The following is a 17,386-nucleotide window of genomic DNA, read 5'->3' on the forward strand; positions in this document are numbered from 1 at the left end:
CAAAGGACAGTGACGTGGGGAAAAGATTTTTATGCAGTGTGTAATTAGGACCTGGAATAGTCTGCCTGAGAATATGGTGGAGACAGATTCAATTAAGGTTTTCCAAAAAAGAATTGGTTATGCACCTGAAGGGGACAAAAGGGTCACAGGACTAAGGGGAAAGGGCAGCGAGTGGGATTAGCTGAATTATACTTGCAGAGAGCCAGTACAGACAGGATGAGTCAAATAGCCACCGTCGGTACTGTACTGATTCTATGATATGATTCTATTCATGTAAAGACAGTACAGAGATACAAATTTGTTGTTTTGGTACAAAGATATAGTTTTATAAAGAGTAAATGGTTAAAAATTCCATAATGCTAGGTGGGGATAAATTCAATAATGCATTCAACATAACCTTTTATCTGTATTCAACCTGTCACTTTTATTCTAATCGAAGGTTAACAAAATAAACTTATTATTTCTGTTTTAAATTCATGGTATACAGGTGAAATGCTGAAGTGGACTCACTCAATTGGATATCTCGCCAAAAGGTAAACCTTGTATCAGCACACTCCTGTGACTCAGGTACTGGAGATTGTTTGATATATTTCTCTGTAAGAACCTAAATGAGGGAGTAATCATCCCGGGCTGTGCGGTCAGGCTTAAGGAAGTACCAGTGAAATCTTGTTTGTTCTTCCTTTGTTAGCACACTGTACACCACACACCGGCGTCACACACCAACATCACACACCAGGAGTCACACACCAAGTGTCACACACCAGGAGTCACACATCAGGAGTCACACATCAGGAGTCACACACCAAGAGTCACACACCAAGAGTCACACACCAAGAGTCACACCCGGGTGTCACACACCAGGAGTCACACAACAAGTGTCACACACCAGGAGTGACACACCAGGAGTCACACACCAAGAGTCACACACCAAGAGTCACACACCAGGAGTCACACACAAAGAGTCACACACTAGGTGCCACATACAATGTGTCACACACTGGACATCACACACCAGAAGACCAGTAGTGTTGCCAATGCAAAGTAATCATATAAAAGAGGGAAGAAATCAGTCACTTCCAGCTGGTTTCTCTGACCTTGGGGTCCAGCCAGGAATTTATAAGTAGCCCCCAAACTTGAAAGCAAGAAATACAAGCACCCACTAATTGTTGGATGTGCCCAATAGGAACAAGCCACCACCTGGAAGTTCCCCTCCAAGCTGCTCACCATCCTGATGTGGAAATATATCACCGTTCCTTCACTGTCGCTGGATCAAAATCCTGGAACTCCCTTCCTATCAACACTGTGGGTGTACCTACACCACAGGGACTGCAGCGGTTCAAGAAGGCAACTCACCACCACCTTCTCAAGGGCAATTAGGGATGGGCAATAAGTGCTGGCCCAGCCAGCGACACCCACATCCCGTGAATGAATAAAGAAAGAACTCAGAATATACCTATTCAAACCAGTCGGACCTTGCAACATTAATGAAACAGGCTATGTTACACCCAGATCCACATCCAGAGCAGAATGATCCACAGCGGCAGAGTGTAATAAAAAAACTGCGCATCCTCGACACACTGAGCAATACAACAAAGATATCTGCTAGGATGGTGAGATATTTAAACTAACTCCATCAGTCTGGTTATTGTAAAAGTTCCACGCGATCAGCACCTCACCGCAGGGAATGCCAATTATCTGTCTACACGTGAAATAATAGAAGTAAACAGATATAAATCTCTTGGTTTTAATACATTGGTATTTCCATTCCCTTTGCTGTAAATGCACAAATATCCATCCATCTTCCCAGCACATGGAAGATCTTTGACAGATGGAATGCTTTTGAAGTGTTCACAATGCCCCCAGACATCCAGAGCCTCAAGAAGTATCTTCCATTTACTTCACCATCCTTCCTCTCCTTGTTGTCAACAAGTTTATCAAAATGAAAATGTCAAGCCAGACTCAGACTTATCTTGTCAGAGCATTTGCAGTTGGATGGGCATTAATCAGAAATAGAAAAATGAGACTTGCATTTATATCACTGGGTATCCAAAACCAATTTATAGACAATGAAACAAAAGCAGACAATGCTGGAAAAACTCAGCAGGTCTGGCAGCATCTGTGGAGAGAGAAACAGATGCTTTGAGTCCAACATGACTTTTTTTGGACCCCAAGGTGACGCACAGTAGCAGCAGTGTGTACAATCTACAAGATGCACTGCAGGAATTCACCAAGGCTCCTTGGACAGCACCTTCCAAACCCACGGCCACTGCCATCTAGAGGGACAAGGACAGCAGATAGATAGGAACACCACCACCTGGAAGTTCCCCTCCAAGCCACTCACCATCCTGACTTGGAAATATATTGCCGTTCCTTCACTGTCACTGGGTCAAAATCCTGGAACTCCCTTCCTAACAGCACTGTGGGTGTATCTGGACCACATGGACTGCAGCGGTTCAAGAAGGCAGCTCACCACCACCTTCTCAAGGGCAACTAGGGATGGGCAATAAATGCTGGCCCAGCCAGCGACTCCCACATCCAGTGAACAAATAAATGAGAAAAAAGAAACGTTAACTCTGTTTCTCTCTCCACAGATGTTGCCAGACCTGCTGAGTTTTTCCAGCACTTGCTGTTTTATTTCAGATTTTCAGCATCCGCAGTATCTTGCTTTGATTACAGCCAATAATGTATCTTTGAAGTGTAGCCACTTTTGTCACATAATGAACGGTTACAGGAAAACAGATCCTTAAACGCAAACTCAAGCGGGACTGGTACACTATACTGTGAGTTCCTTGTTTGACAATTACGGTAGTATATACACATTGCTGACAAGTTCTTGCTAATACATACTGCTTGGTCAGCTAACACATTCCAACCCTGTGTTAACTGACTGATGAAACCATATTGTGTCTGATGATGCATACAGATTATGGACACAGCCACTTAAAGACATACTACGATTTGCAGAATAAAATTCCCCTTGACTATCAACACAAGATCTTGGATGTCCATTAGAGCAGAGCGAAGGTTGAAGAGCTCATTTGAAAGACTGTAGCTCCAACAGTGCAGCACTCCCTCAGTTGTGCACTGAAATTCTGCTCTGGACTACACCCTCATGTCTCTGGAGTGGGGCTTGAACCCACAACCATCTTTCTTTTCTTTATTCTTTCATGGGATGTGGGTATCACTGACTAGGCCAGCATTTATTGCCCATCCCTAATTGCCCTTGAACTAAGTGGCTTGCTCGGCCATTTCAGAGGGCAGTTACGGGTCAACCACTTTGCTGTGGGTCTGGAGTCACATGTAGGCCAGACCAGGTAAGGACGGCAGATTTCCCTCCACTAAAGGACTTTAGTGAACCAGACGGGGTTTTCAAAACAATTGACGATAGTCTCATGGTCACCATTACTATGACTAGCTTTATATTCCAGATTTATTAATTGAACTGAAATTCCACCAGCTGTTCCCAAAGCATCAGCCTAGGCCTCAGGATTACTAGCCCAGTGACAGTCTCACTATGCCACCACCTTACCCAGGCAATGAAACCACTGAGCCGAGCCACCGTGGTGCCAGTAAATCACACAGCTGTTTTTCACACGGGGTTCCCACACGAAGCAGTGAGATGAAGGAGTGTTGGTTAGGGGAAGAATGTTGGCCCAGGGCACAAGGAAACTGCCCTGTCAGTAGTGCTATGGGAGTCTTTTACACCCAACTGAACAGGGTGACCAATGGGTCGCCAACTCTGCCTGAATATGTTACTGGAGGTTTCATCACATGACCTCCCACCTCCAACCTTGTCCACCTGGTCGAATAGCCACTTATACCTAACTCTGTTATGTTGATTGCATTGGTGAGACCGTACCTGGAGTACTGTGCACAGTTTTGAGGAAGTTGCACTGGAGGCGGTTCAGAGGAGGTTCACTAGATTGATTCCAGAGATGTGGGGCTTGTCTTATGAGGAGAGATTGAACAATTTAGGCCTATACTCGCTAGAGTTTAGAAGGATGAGAGGAGATCTAATTGAGGTATATAAGATGCTAAAGGAGATAGACAAAGTAGACGTGGAGCAGATGTTTCCCCTTGTGGGACATTCTAGAATGAGAGGCCATAGTTTTAGGCTAAGGGATGGTAGATTTAAATCAGAGATGAGGAGGAATTACTTTTCTCAAAGGGTCGTGAATCTGTGGAATTCGCTACCTCAGAGCGGAGTGGATGCCGGGATACTGAATAAATTTGAGGAGGAGATAGACAGATTTTTAATTAGTAACGGGTTGAAAGGTTATGGGGAGAGGGCGGGAAATTGGAGTTGAGGCCGAAATGAGATCAGTCATGATCGTATTGAATGGCGGGACAGTCTTGAGCGGCTGGATTGCCTAATCCTGCTCCTAGTTCTTATGTCCTTATGTTCCCATAAATGAAAATGTTCTAAGAAAATTCTAGGGCAATCCTGGAGGGTTGGCAACCCTCGGCAGTTGAGGACTGTCAGCCTAGACCAGAACTCAATGGCAGGAGTGGGACTTGAACCTTCTAACTCAAGGCTCGAGTGCTTTTAACCTTAGCTACATGGGAGCAGTAGTTTCCGTGAACCAGTATGGAAATAAAGCAGGTGAGCGACACACTAGAAAATCTCTGGTGTGGAAATGGTATAATGTCAGCGGATTGTATCATCATGTTGATGGTATCAGCAGTGTAAATACTTTCAGAGCAGTGAGTGCAAATGCAGTAAGTGTAGCAGAGAGCTATTGGCAGGATTTCAACTCCCCAACTTGACTGAACACTGACACAGAAAGATATTCACCGGCTTCCCTATTTTCAATGTTAGACTTCAACTTATCGGCTCCTGCTATCAATTTCATGCATGAAATTCCCAATATAACATTTAAATAAACGCAGAGTCCAACTGGCTGCATCTCCAGCATTATCATTTCTGATATCAGTCAGGTGAGAAGCAGGGGCTCAATGGATCGTGATATGTAACTCAGCTTCATTTTATAAAGAGTTTATTCCCATCAGCTCATTCCATCATAATCACAGCAAAAGTTCCCAAGGAGTTGCTGCAGCTGATTCTGTGATTCTTATTTTTTTTTTGAAATGAGTTTGATTCCCGAAAGAGGGGAATAAAAAGCAGGAGGAGTTGGTCACGAGGGGCAAGAGGACATATCATTGGAGCCACATCACCTCCATGTTTTCCTCCGGGTCTCACAACTTCCTATGTATAAAAGCCAAATACTGAGGATGCTGGAGATCAGACCTCAAGACCGTAAGACATAGGAGCAGGAGTAGGCCGTTCGACCCATTGAGTCTGCTCCACCATTCAATGAGATCACTGCTGATCTGGTAATCCTCAACCCCACTTTCCTGCCTTTTCCCCATAACCCTTGATTCCCTTACTGATTAAAAATCTGTCTATCTCAGTCTTGAATATGACCCAGCCTCCACAGCCCTCTGCGGTAAAGAATTCCATCTGAAATCAAGACAGAAAGTGCTGGAAAAACGCAGCTGGCCTTGCAGAATTTGTGGAGAGAGAAAAACAGAGTTAACGTTCTGAGTCCAATATGACTCTTCTTTGGACTTACAACTTCCTGATGTGCACTCATTCCCTCAACGTCACTGTGTCAAAATCCTGGAACTCCTTCCTTGACAGCGCTGCAGAGGTGCTGTCATCAAACAGACTGCAGCAGTTCAAGAAGGTGGCTCACCACCACCTTCCCAAGAGCTGCCAGGGCTGGGCAATAAATGCTGGCCTTGCCAGTGATGTTCACATCTGAAGGACATAGAATCCACGGCAGACAAACAGGCCATTCAGCTCAACCGATCTTGCTGGCGTTTACGCTGCACACAAACCTCCTCCCACTCCTTTGTAGCCTGTTCCCTTAAGACTTTGGCTGGAATTTTACAGCCCCCACACACACACACCACTGCCCCCCCACCTCCCCCCTGCACCCCCCCCCCCTCCCCCCACAGAGGGGCTAGCGAGCCATTGAAATCACCATTCACATCGGCGGGACCAGAAGATTCCACCGACCAGAGGAGCTGGCTGGAAAATACTAGCCTTTCTTTCTCAAGTATGCATCAAGCTTCCCTTTAAATGTTTTACTGCTCTCCGCTTCAACCATCCAATAACACACCCTCACTACTCCATTGAAAGAAGTTCTCCCAGAATCCTTTATTAAATCTGTCAGTGTCTACCTTATACTGTCCTCTTGTTCTGGACTCGCCCACAAGCGGAAACATCTTTTCTATACCCACTCTATCAAAGCCCTTCATAATTTCAAAGACCTCTGTCAGAGTAAAGAGCCCCAGCCAGTTTGTTAGGAAACAGTGACTACAATTGAAAAATACTTTACTGACTTTAAAGAGCTTTGGGGCGTCCCAAAGCTGTGAATGGCGTTACACAAATACAAATCCTGCGTTTTTTTGTTTAATCTTTCCCAATGGTCGCATCCTCTCAATTCTTTGCATCGTTGTAAACCCCCTTTGCATTTTCTCCGCTGCTTCTATATATCTCAGTGAGGCGAAGGTCCAAGTGTGGATTAGCCAAACTTCTACAACAACAACTTGCATTTACATTGCGCCTTTAACACCGTAAAACATTCCAAGGCATTTCACAGGAACAATTACCAAACAACATTTGACACCAAGAGCCACATAAAGAGATATTGGAGCAATTGATCAATAACTTGGTCAAAGATACAGGCTTTAAGGGCGTCTTAAAGGAGGGGAGAGAGGTCGCGGGGCGGAGAACTTTCTGAAGCGTGTGCTCGAGCTTCGGACCAAGACAGTTGAAGGCAGAGCTGCCAATGGTGGAATGATTAAAATACGGGATGGGCAAAAGGCCAGAATTGGAGATCTCGGAGGGTTGTGGGGTTGGAGGAGATTACAGAGATAAAAAGGGGAGAGACCATGGAAGGATTCAGAAGCAATGCTGAGAATTTTAAAATTGCCGATGTTGCTTCACCGAGAGACAGTGCAGGTCAGTGAGTACAGTGGGTGATGGATGAATGGGGCTTGGTGCGAGAAAGGATGTGGGCCGTTGAGTTTTGGATGAGTTCAAGTGTACAGAGAGTGGGTGATGGTAGGCTAGCCAGTAGTGCATTCTATGTAAACTTTATATTACCTCTTGATTTCAAAAAGAAAGGTTTATCTTTCTGGTGCAAATTCTTTAAAACATGTTCGCACAAAATGTTAAGTTGTCTTTTCTCTTCACAGATGCTAATGGACTTGCTTCAATTTTTAGCATTTACTATTTTCTTCGAGATTTATAACTTTTTCAGGTTTTTTTTTCCACAGAAGAATTCAATGGAATCTTTTTGGAATAGGCGGCAAAAAGTTTTTAAGGGTAACAAATGGAAGATTTTTAAAAATTCATTTATGGGATTTGGGCATTGCTGGTTAGGTCAGCATTTATTGCCCATTCCTAACTGCCCTTGGGATAGGCAATAAAAGCTGGCCTCGCCAACGATGACTGCATCCCATAACTGAATAAAAAAGTATCTCCTCCTCACTACACGCTCTGGTGGTCCATACAGTTGTGCAATCATCTACTGACCAGGGTTGTGCCAGGGTTACAGCAAGGGCTCTCTAATCGGACATTACCCTCCTGAGTAAGGGAGGGTCAAAGGGGATGTCAGTCATTGTTCCTACTCCTGACCATTCCCCTTTGGAAGTGTGTCTGAGAATGGGGCCAGTACTGGGATTAGATGTGCCATCTCTCTCTTACTGTCCCCATGGTCAAATTGCAAGCCAATTGACATGAAGAATTGTCACTTGGAACCTCTACTGTGCATGCATCTCCAAGGCCCTTGGAACCAAACCCTTGTAAGAGTTACTGCCTTCAGGACAGGAGTGGGGAGGGGGTGACAAGTTCCCTTCTCTGAAGGACATTATACTTCAGCTCCTATGCTAAGACAAGTAGCTGCCTGCAGACTGCACCCACCAGCTCCCCACCGCTCGTTCCGTCCCTCCCTAGGCAATGCCCTCTGCACAATACCAGGTTGGATATCAACCCGTGCATTGACAGGCCAGGGGACGGCTGATCCCACAGCCGGAAAACGTGGAGAAAACAGAGCTGAGGGATGCTTAAGAAGATATGTCAGCTATGGAGAAACCACTTCCTCTGGTGGGGGAATCAAGAATGGGTCGATATATCCTTAAGTTTAGAGCTAGACCGTTTAGGAGGGGAAGTCAGGAAAGTAAGAGTCAGGAATTTTCACCCCAATATTAGATGTTGGTTAGCTCAGTTGCTTAGGTGACTAGAGTGTGATGCAGAACACCACCAACAGTGCAGGTTCAATCCCTGTACTGGCTGAGGTAGATCTTGGGGCCTGTCTCCTCATGTTGCCCCAGAGTGACATCATTGCATAAGCTATGATTAACAACCCTTGGACACTGAAGGTCTACCATTAAGACAGAGAATAATGCAGCATATGAGCCTCCTCTCACCATATCCTTCTATTCCTTTCTCCCTCATGTGTCTATCCAGCTTCCCTTTAAATTCTATTCACCTAAAGCGAGCTCCACATGTTCACCACTCTTTGGGTAAAGAAGTTTCTCCTGAGCTCTGTGTTGGACTTATTGGTCACTGCCTTATATTTATGGCCTCACGTTTTGGTCTCCCTTACAAGTGGAAGCATCCTCTCTATGTCTGCTTAAACTCCTCATAAATGTAACGTCCTGATCAGGACACCCTCATCCCTCTCTTTTCTAGAGGAAAGCGTCCCACCCTGTTTATTCTTTTCCGGCAGGTTTCGCCTCTCAGTTCTGTTATCATTCTTGCTTGCAGCTTCTCTAGTTCCCCCATATGCTTTTTATACAACATGGAGACATGAACTGTGCACAGTGCTATGGGGTGCTGGGGGTCACTTGGAACTTTCAAGACTGAGATTGATGGATGTTATATTACAGAAGGATATCAAGGGCTATGGAGTTTCTTTATCTTTATTCTTTCAGGAATGTGGGCGTGACTGCCAAGATCAGCATCTGTTGCCCATCTCTAATTGCCAGTGAGTGAATAGCTTGCTCGGTCATTTCAGAGGGCAGTTAAGAGTCAACCATATTGCAATGTGTCTGGAGTCACGTGTAGGCCCAGACCAGGTAAGGATGGCAGATTTCCTTCCCTAAAGGGCATTAGTGAACCAGATGGGTTTTTTATGATAGTTATCACAGTCACCATTATTGAGGCTAGCCTCATAATTCTAGATTTATTGATTGAATTTAAATTGTCACAGAGGGATTCAAACCCATGTCCCCAGAGTATTAACCTGAGCCTCTGGATTATAGTGACATTACCACAATGCCACCACCATCTCCCCCAGTTAAATGCTGTGGGGTACAGATCAACCATAATCTAACTGAATGGTAGAGCAAGCTCAAAGGGCTGACTGACCTCCTCCTGTTCCTATATAGTTACCTTGGGTGTAAACTAGCTGTCTTTCAGGCTGGTCGTTGCTCATGATGACGATCATCCCAATACATTCCACATTCCTCAATGGTCTCAAAGCAATGTCATACCTTGGCCCAACAGCAAGAAACAGAAACCTTGCACACAACCGGGAGTCTTGCCATCAGTGAGATCGCACCTCATTGCCAAGCCAGTGCATGAGGCTGCCTCAGTGCAATGCTCTAATCTGATCTGTGACACAACACTCGTACCAAGCACCAACAGTACAAACTAAAGAAGCGTCTGCTTCAGACTGTCTTAACAATCAATAGGACAGGACGTAATAATAGAGAGGGAAAAGGCAAATGTGCTGTGCAGTCAGGTTGTAAAGTATTAATAAATAAAAACAGCGAGATTCCTCAGATCCTTGTGTTGCCACTGTGTACTGGCTCTGCTTAGTATTGTAATGATGTTGTGATAGGGATGTCAGCAGGTGCTCACTAGGCTATAATCACACCACGGAATTGGTACAAAATTGCTTTTAGTAAAATAGTTGGGTCGGCTCCTTTCATGGTCCAGTGATCCAGAGCATAATCCAAGCAGAAAGCAATCTACCCAGCCATAGAAGTTTGCAAATTTAAACCCAACCTTAGATATAGGATGCTGGCTGCCAAGCACAAAATTGTGACACAAATGTAATCAAAAAGCCGAGTGAAACGTTGGCCTTAATCTCACAGAGGCTGGGACACAAAGCCAAGGTGGTTTTCCTTCAGTTGTACAGAGCTTTGATCAGACCCAATCTAGAATACTGTGTTCGATTCTGGGTACCATATCTCAGGAAGGAAATAGTCACCTCGAAAGGGGCGCAGTGCAGATTCACCAGAATTATACAAGAGCTTAAAGGGTTAAATTATGAGGATTGATTTCATAAGCATGGCTTGTTTTCCTTTCTGCCTAAAAGGTTGCAGAGTGATCTGATAGTGTTTAAAATGATAAAAATCTTTCTTAAAGTAGATGGCAGCTATTTCTCCAGTGAGTGGAGACCAGAACAAGTGAACACAATCTTAAAATTACAGCTAGGCTGTTCAGAAAGTGAAATCAGAAAGCACATTTTCATCTAAGGCATATAGCAGGAATCCAGAACTCCCTTCCCCAAAAAGTTGTGTACATTTTCATGAGCTGAAATTTTTGAGACTGATGTCAATAGATTTTTATTGTTTATGGGGTATTAAGGATATGAGGCTAAGATGGTCTAACAGCGGCTGTACAGATCAGCCATGATCTCTATTAACTGCTGACAGGCTCAAGGGGCTGAATGACCTCCTCCTTTTCCTTTGGCCCCAATAAAAAGTTCTGATAATATCACAGTTGCCAAGTTGCAGGCTCCCTTTGAAACCGTAAAAATTCTAATTTGATCACAAGATAAATACAGGATCTTAACTTTTCTTCCTTCTAATGCTTTCTCCATCATGTGTTTATCCAGCTTCCCCTTAAATATATCTGTACTATTCACCTCAACCACTCCCTGTGGTAGCGAGTTCCACATCCTCAACACTCTCTGGGTAGAGAACTTCCTCCTGAATTCCCTACTGGATTCATTAGTCACTACCTTATATTCACAATCCCTAGTTCTACTCCTCCCACAAGTGGAAACATTTCCTCTATATTTACCCTATCGAATCCCTCCATAATATTAAAGAACTCTTATTAGGTCACTGCTCAGTCATCTCTTTTCGAGATAAAAGAACCCAAGTCTGTTCAATCTTGCCTGGTAAGGTTAACCTCTCATGTCTTGTTTCATCCCTGTGAAACTTGTTTGCAATTTTTCCATACCTTTTTTTCTAAAATGCATACCCGAACTGTTCACTGTAATCCACATGTGGTCCAACAACCTTAGGAGTGAGACATGTTCTCAGGGGCAGAACAGCAGGTGTTTGATATTTTCTATGTTCTACTTGAAGGATCTCTGGGTAGGATTACTAACTCTGTGCCAATTATGCACACTGCAGATTTTTCACATTTTCCGAGATTAATTTGTGTAGCTCCATGGAAAATTCAGCTTCAGCACTATCTGGCCATGCAGAAAACTGCTCCCAGCATACTTAGCAGCACGCACCTGAACACTCCCACGGGTCACTTCCTCTACAACTGAAAACCAGCTGACGTTTCTCCTTTCAGTAGAATAACATCATTACAAAGGAAGAGAGAGAGAGAGAGAGATAGTCGGTAACTTGAATTGCCACCGTGACCTATACAACCTCAGAACTTCCCAAAACCTTATAACCTATACTTTCCATGTGTAACCATAGCTAAAGTGATATTCCAGTTTCACAGCCTCCTGCTCTCACATTCCCTCTCTCCTCCTCTTTCTCATTATAATTATCAACATTAACCTAAATGGCTAGGCCAATGAGTAGTTGGGTTTTCCTTCCCTGGCAGGTGCTATGTTCTATCACTAGTCCATGTTATTTAGCCAAGTAGTTAATGGGTTGCAACAGAGGGTGAGCTGCATGGTAACCCAACGACCTGTGGTCAGAGAAGGGAGGAGACTAGTCAGGGTTTTAGTCATCACTATCCACATAAGAGCACTCAAATACCAGACGCTGGGGCTCAGCCAGGAAGCTCCACACAAGTTATGCTACTGTCGAGATATGCATTGCACACATACACGCACACACACACACACACATACATACACCTCATTTCCAGTAACAGGGAAAAGGAAGCTCACAGTACTCCCAGCACAGCTATCAACTGCACAATACCACCTTTGAAGTAGTTAAATTGTCCCAAGGTGCTTCAAGAGAGCTTCATCAAACAAAATTTGACACTGAACCACGTAAGGAGATATTCAGGCAGGTGACCAAAAGTTTGGTCAAAGAGGTAAGTTTTAAGGAGCGTTTTAAAGAAGGAAGGAAAGATAGAGAGGCAGAGGGATGTAGAGCGGGAATCCCAGAGCTTAGGGCCCAGGAAGCTGAAGGCACGGCCACCAGTGGTGAAGCAATGAAAATTGAGGGCGGGCAAAATACCAGAATTGGAGGAGCGTAGGTATCTTGGAGGATTGAGGGGCTGGAGGGGATTACGGAGATAGGGAGGGGCATGGAGGGATTTGAAAACAAGGAAGTGAATTTTAAAATCGAGGCATTGCAAAATCAGGAGCCAATATAGGTGAGTGAGCACAGGGGGGTGATCAGGGTTTTGTGCGAGTTAAGATATCAGGTAGCTTATATACAGTAAAAACACAATGAGCAGAAAGCAGTAGTTGCCTGTACAATCAAACAGAGGTGCAGTGCTAACTATGGACTGAACGTTAGGCAATCTCAGGGCTTTATCACAACATGACCTGTATTGGTGAAATCCAGAGCAGTGTTAAATTGCTGACAACAAAATTGCACATTCCACATTCTGCGAATGATTGCGTTGTGTAAGCCCATCATCCTCGCTAGCACGCACACGCACACACACACACACACACACACACACACACACACACACACACACACACACACACACACACACACACACACACACACACACACACACACACACGAGTTTACAAGCTACTGATGCAGAGGTTGGACAATATCTGTATCCGGAACTCCCAAGGCATTTGATTTCCTCCTTCTAACTGTGGCTACTTCCTCAAGGGAGGAGTTTCCCTTCACAAACCAGGCATCACAGTCCAACAGATACGTCCGTCACATATCAGTTACTGAGTTAATTTGCCAAAGTTACCACTTTTCTACTTACAGGTCATCCTTTCAGAGCGTCACCTTCAGCCCATTCAAATAATAAATCCCCCTTTGACCATTTGCCCTGTTGGCTTCTCAATTCCCTATGGAAAGAAAACTGTCAACAGATCCCAACACTAAGTAGCTCAGTCGGTAAAAGCGTTGCTGTGACCATGAACGCCCTAAATTCCGGTCCCCGCGCAGAGCCTGCTTTAACATCTCGTCCGGTTGGTGGGTCAGGTTAAAATGGGAGCTGGCTTGTCTGGGTCTGGGCTCAGGCACGTGTGGGTGAGATGCCAGGGAGCTGTGGGCACCCATTCCCTCCCCCACCCACATTGGTCATCGCCACCCCCTGCCAAATCTGCCGCTCACCACCATCAACAAAAAAGGGGCGCATGAAGACCGAAGCCGCGCACAGAGCACAGAGGAGGAAGAGGAGGCAAGAGTTACCTGCACGGTCAAAGGGAGCAATGGTGGGTTGTGGAACAGCCCCCCTTTCTCTCAGCGTGACGCGAACAGAGGGGACAATGGGAGCAGCGTTGAACTCCTTGCAGCAGACCTGGACCTGCCAGACCGTGCGAAATATCAGATTGCGCAGGAGCATCATGTTCCCTCTCATTCGGACTGTTCTGCGAGCTGCTTTCAATTCAACCACCGGCGGCAATTTCCCCAGGTCTGGCTCTGCCTCTTTCTCACGCTGGCAGGAAGACAGAAAGAGAGAGGGCACCCAGCTGCTCATCATCGGCCCTCATGAGCATTCTCATGGGGAAGAGTTTGCCTCGATCTGTGTTGAGAGTACGTGTGCTTTTGCCTGTTTACTGAATCCCAGGATCTCGATTGGGGAATTTCTTCAGGCAGAAAGCTGTCTCTGTTGCCTGCCATTCACTCACCTGTTGTCAATGACCCAGGGGAGCTTCACTCCACAAACCCCACGCAACACAACCTTCAATTATTGGATTACAACAACAGAAGCAAAATGCAGCATATGTGTCTGAATGGAACACTAAATTGATTTTCGCTTTTGAAATCCCCAGCAGTGAACAACATTCCTACTCCCTCCCTCTCTGTGGGGAATGCATTGTTTGTTGTGCTACTGCACTGCACCGAGATGATGTGCTATTCCCATTGTTGTAAGTGTGAGTTAAGATAAGAATGGGTTTTTTGAAATCCGTCTCAGTGTCCCCAGGCCCTGACAACAGAAGCTCAGCAAATGTTACTGCTCCCCAATTGCCACATGAGAGGCTATCACTGTACAGGCAACCACAGAATAGGCTGCAGTGTACTCCACTGTACAGTAACCTTCTTACATGTATACTACTGTGATGCACATTAGATGGGGAAGACTATGAATGAATTGTCTAACCGAGCTGGTGACCGCAACGCAGGAAGGCAGGAGCATGAAAGAATGGATTGGCCAAATGGCTGAAAGTTGGAATGGTGTTGACTGATGGTTCAAGACTAGATCCTCTGCCTCTCAGCTTCAGCTCAGGACAATCCATCAAAAGCCACGGAAGCAACTTTGAACAGCTCACACCGCATCTGCTGCACTAGGCGTGCAGAAGGCGCATCGACATGGAGCAATTGGGGCTGGCCTCAATCACCAAACCACAGGAACAGGAGATCATTCAGCCCCTCCAGCCTATTCCACCATTGAATTTGATCATGACTGCTCTGTTTTTTAAATTCATTCACCCACCCTGGTTCTGTAAAACTTGTTACGATACTGCAGACGGTAAATGCTGAGCTGTTCAAATACCACAGAGAAACTAGCAATGACTGTCACAGCTAAATTTCTATTTGCACGTTTCAAGATGCGGGCTTTGAATTCAGTAATAAGGCCACCAAGTCTTAAATGGCTTTTATAAAAGTAAAGTAAACATTTTTTTAAAAAGAAGATTGTAAGCACATATGTATGTCTACAAATTACTACTATAATAACTTCTAAATCCCCTAATTAAATTAACTCCTGGTTATACTTCGTTAAGGCAGCAGTAAAACACATAGATTTTAAAAGACCCAGGCAAAGTAAATGATACTCTGAACAGTCGAACTCAAAGTGAGTTCTCTTAACTTCAGTCCCCAGAGGCAGCAGTTTGGTACATACAGGCTACAGGGCTTTTCACACTGGTTGGATTTTAAACTACCTACCCTTACACACAGCCTTCGCTCCTTTATACATGTTTTCCCCTTTGAATGCAAATTCCCATTGTTTCACTATGTCCTTGGACTTTATCTTCCTGATAATAAAAACCGCTCATAGCTCTAAGTTTTACCAGTAATCTTTGGGAAAAATAAACACACTGTTTCTAAATGTTGCCTGGCTTGGCAACATATTTCACCCCTCCTTTGAAAACAAATCCAGTCTGGTTTAGTTAAACATGCCTGTTTACTGAAACCCAGGATCTCGATTGGGGAATTTCTTCAGGCAGAAAGCTGTCTCTGTTGCCTGCCATTCACTCACCTGTTGTCAATGACCCAGGGGAGCTTCACTCCTTTTACCCCTTACATTCTAAACTTCCCCCATGTTTACCATGTTTATATCAAAGCATTCAGACCAGCTGCCTTTAATCCAATTAAGTCTCTCTCTCTCTCTCTCTCTTTCACACACACACACATAGACACATCCCACTATTAGTCTATTTTACAATAAATTCCACTAAGATTATGAGAAATATTGTGTCTTCCTGACACACATTTGCCTAACAAAAATCTTACCAATCGCAGTTTTTGAAATTTCCAATTAACCCCAGCCTCAACAGCTTTTTATAGGGTGCGGGGGTGGGGTGGGGGAGATTGGGGGGGATGGGGGCGGTGGATTGGGAGGGTGGATTGGGGGGGGAAGGAGGGGGGTTCCAGAATTCCACTACCCATTGGGTGAACGAATACTTCCTGACATCACACCTGAATGGCTTAGCTCTAACTTTAAGGTGATGGCTCCATGCTCTGGAATGACCCCCACCAGAGGAAATATTTTCCATTGCCCCTAGCAAATCCTTTAATCATCTCAAGCATCTCAGTTAGATCACCCATTAATCTACATTCAAGAAATTTCATTCAACTGAGAAACAAAATATGCTAAATGTACACAAGCAGCATAAAATAACAACTTGTATTTATATAGCATCTGTAATGTAGTAAAAACATCCCAAGACTCTTTAAAGGAGTATTACTCACAAAATCTGCCACCAAGCTACATATGAATATATTAAGACAGGCAACCAAAAGTTTGGTCAAAGAGATAGGTTTTTAAGGAACATCTTAAAGTGGAAGGAGGTGGTGGTGGTGGTGGCAAGGGAGAGGGGGAGCGAGATAGTGGGGAGAGAAAGAGAGAGAGCGAAAGAGAGAAAAAGATAGAGAGAGAGAGAAAGAGAGAGGGGGTGGGGTGAGAGAGTGAGGAGGGAAAGAGAGAGGGGGAAAGAAAGAGAGGGAGAAAGAGAGAGGGGGGGTGCGAGAGAGTGAGGAGAGAAAAAGAGAGAGGGAAAGACAGGGAGAAAGAGAGAGCGAGAGAAAGAGAGAGAGAGGGAGGGACGGCGATGAAGTTTCGAGAGGGAATTTCAGAGTTTAGGACCCAGGCAGCCTAAGACCCGGTCACCAATGGTGGACCGGTTAAAATCAGGGATGCTCAAGATCCAGGATCAGAGGAGCTGTGAGATCTCAGAGGATTGCAGGGCTGCAGGAGATTACAAGGATATGGAGGGGCTGAGGCCATGCAGTGATTGAAAACAAGGATGAGAATTTCGAAAAATTGAGCGATTGGTTATCTAGGAGCCAATGTAAGTCAGCAAGCACAGGTGAGCGGGACTAGGTGCAACTTATGCAATGGGCAGCAGAGTTTTGGGTGTGCTGAAGTTTACAGAAGGTGGAGAGTGACAGACAGGCCAGAAAGCACTGCAATAATCACATTAGTATGACAGAAGACAATTGTTACCTGTTTGGTCAAAAGGTGGAACAGTGCTGACTGTGACTTCAGATTTATCTCTCAGCTTCAGTCTCAGACGACCCTTGGGAAGCAGAGGAGTAGCTTTGTACATTTCACAGCACATCTGTACCTGAACAAACGCCCTAATCACGTCCTCGTACATGAATATGTTGCCTATCATCGATCCTGTGTTGTAAACTCCCCCAATAGTTCTTACAATCAACAGAAGATTTCCGCTACCTCTCACAGACAAGGGCAGCTGCAAATTGCCTGTAGTGCAGACCTAACCTCAGTGAGAGTTTCTGGTGTTCTCTGAGACACTGGCTTGTGTGTGTGTGTGTCTGTGAGAGAGTTTGTTCC

This window comes from Carcharodon carcharias, chromosome 18 (assembly GCF_017639515.1).
Source record: "Carcharodon carcharias isolate sCarCar2 chromosome 18, sCarCar2.pri, whole genome shotgun sequence".
Taxonomy (NCBI): Eukaryota; Metazoa; Chordata; class Chondrichthyes; order Lamniformes; family Lamnidae; genus Carcharodon; species Carcharodon carcharias.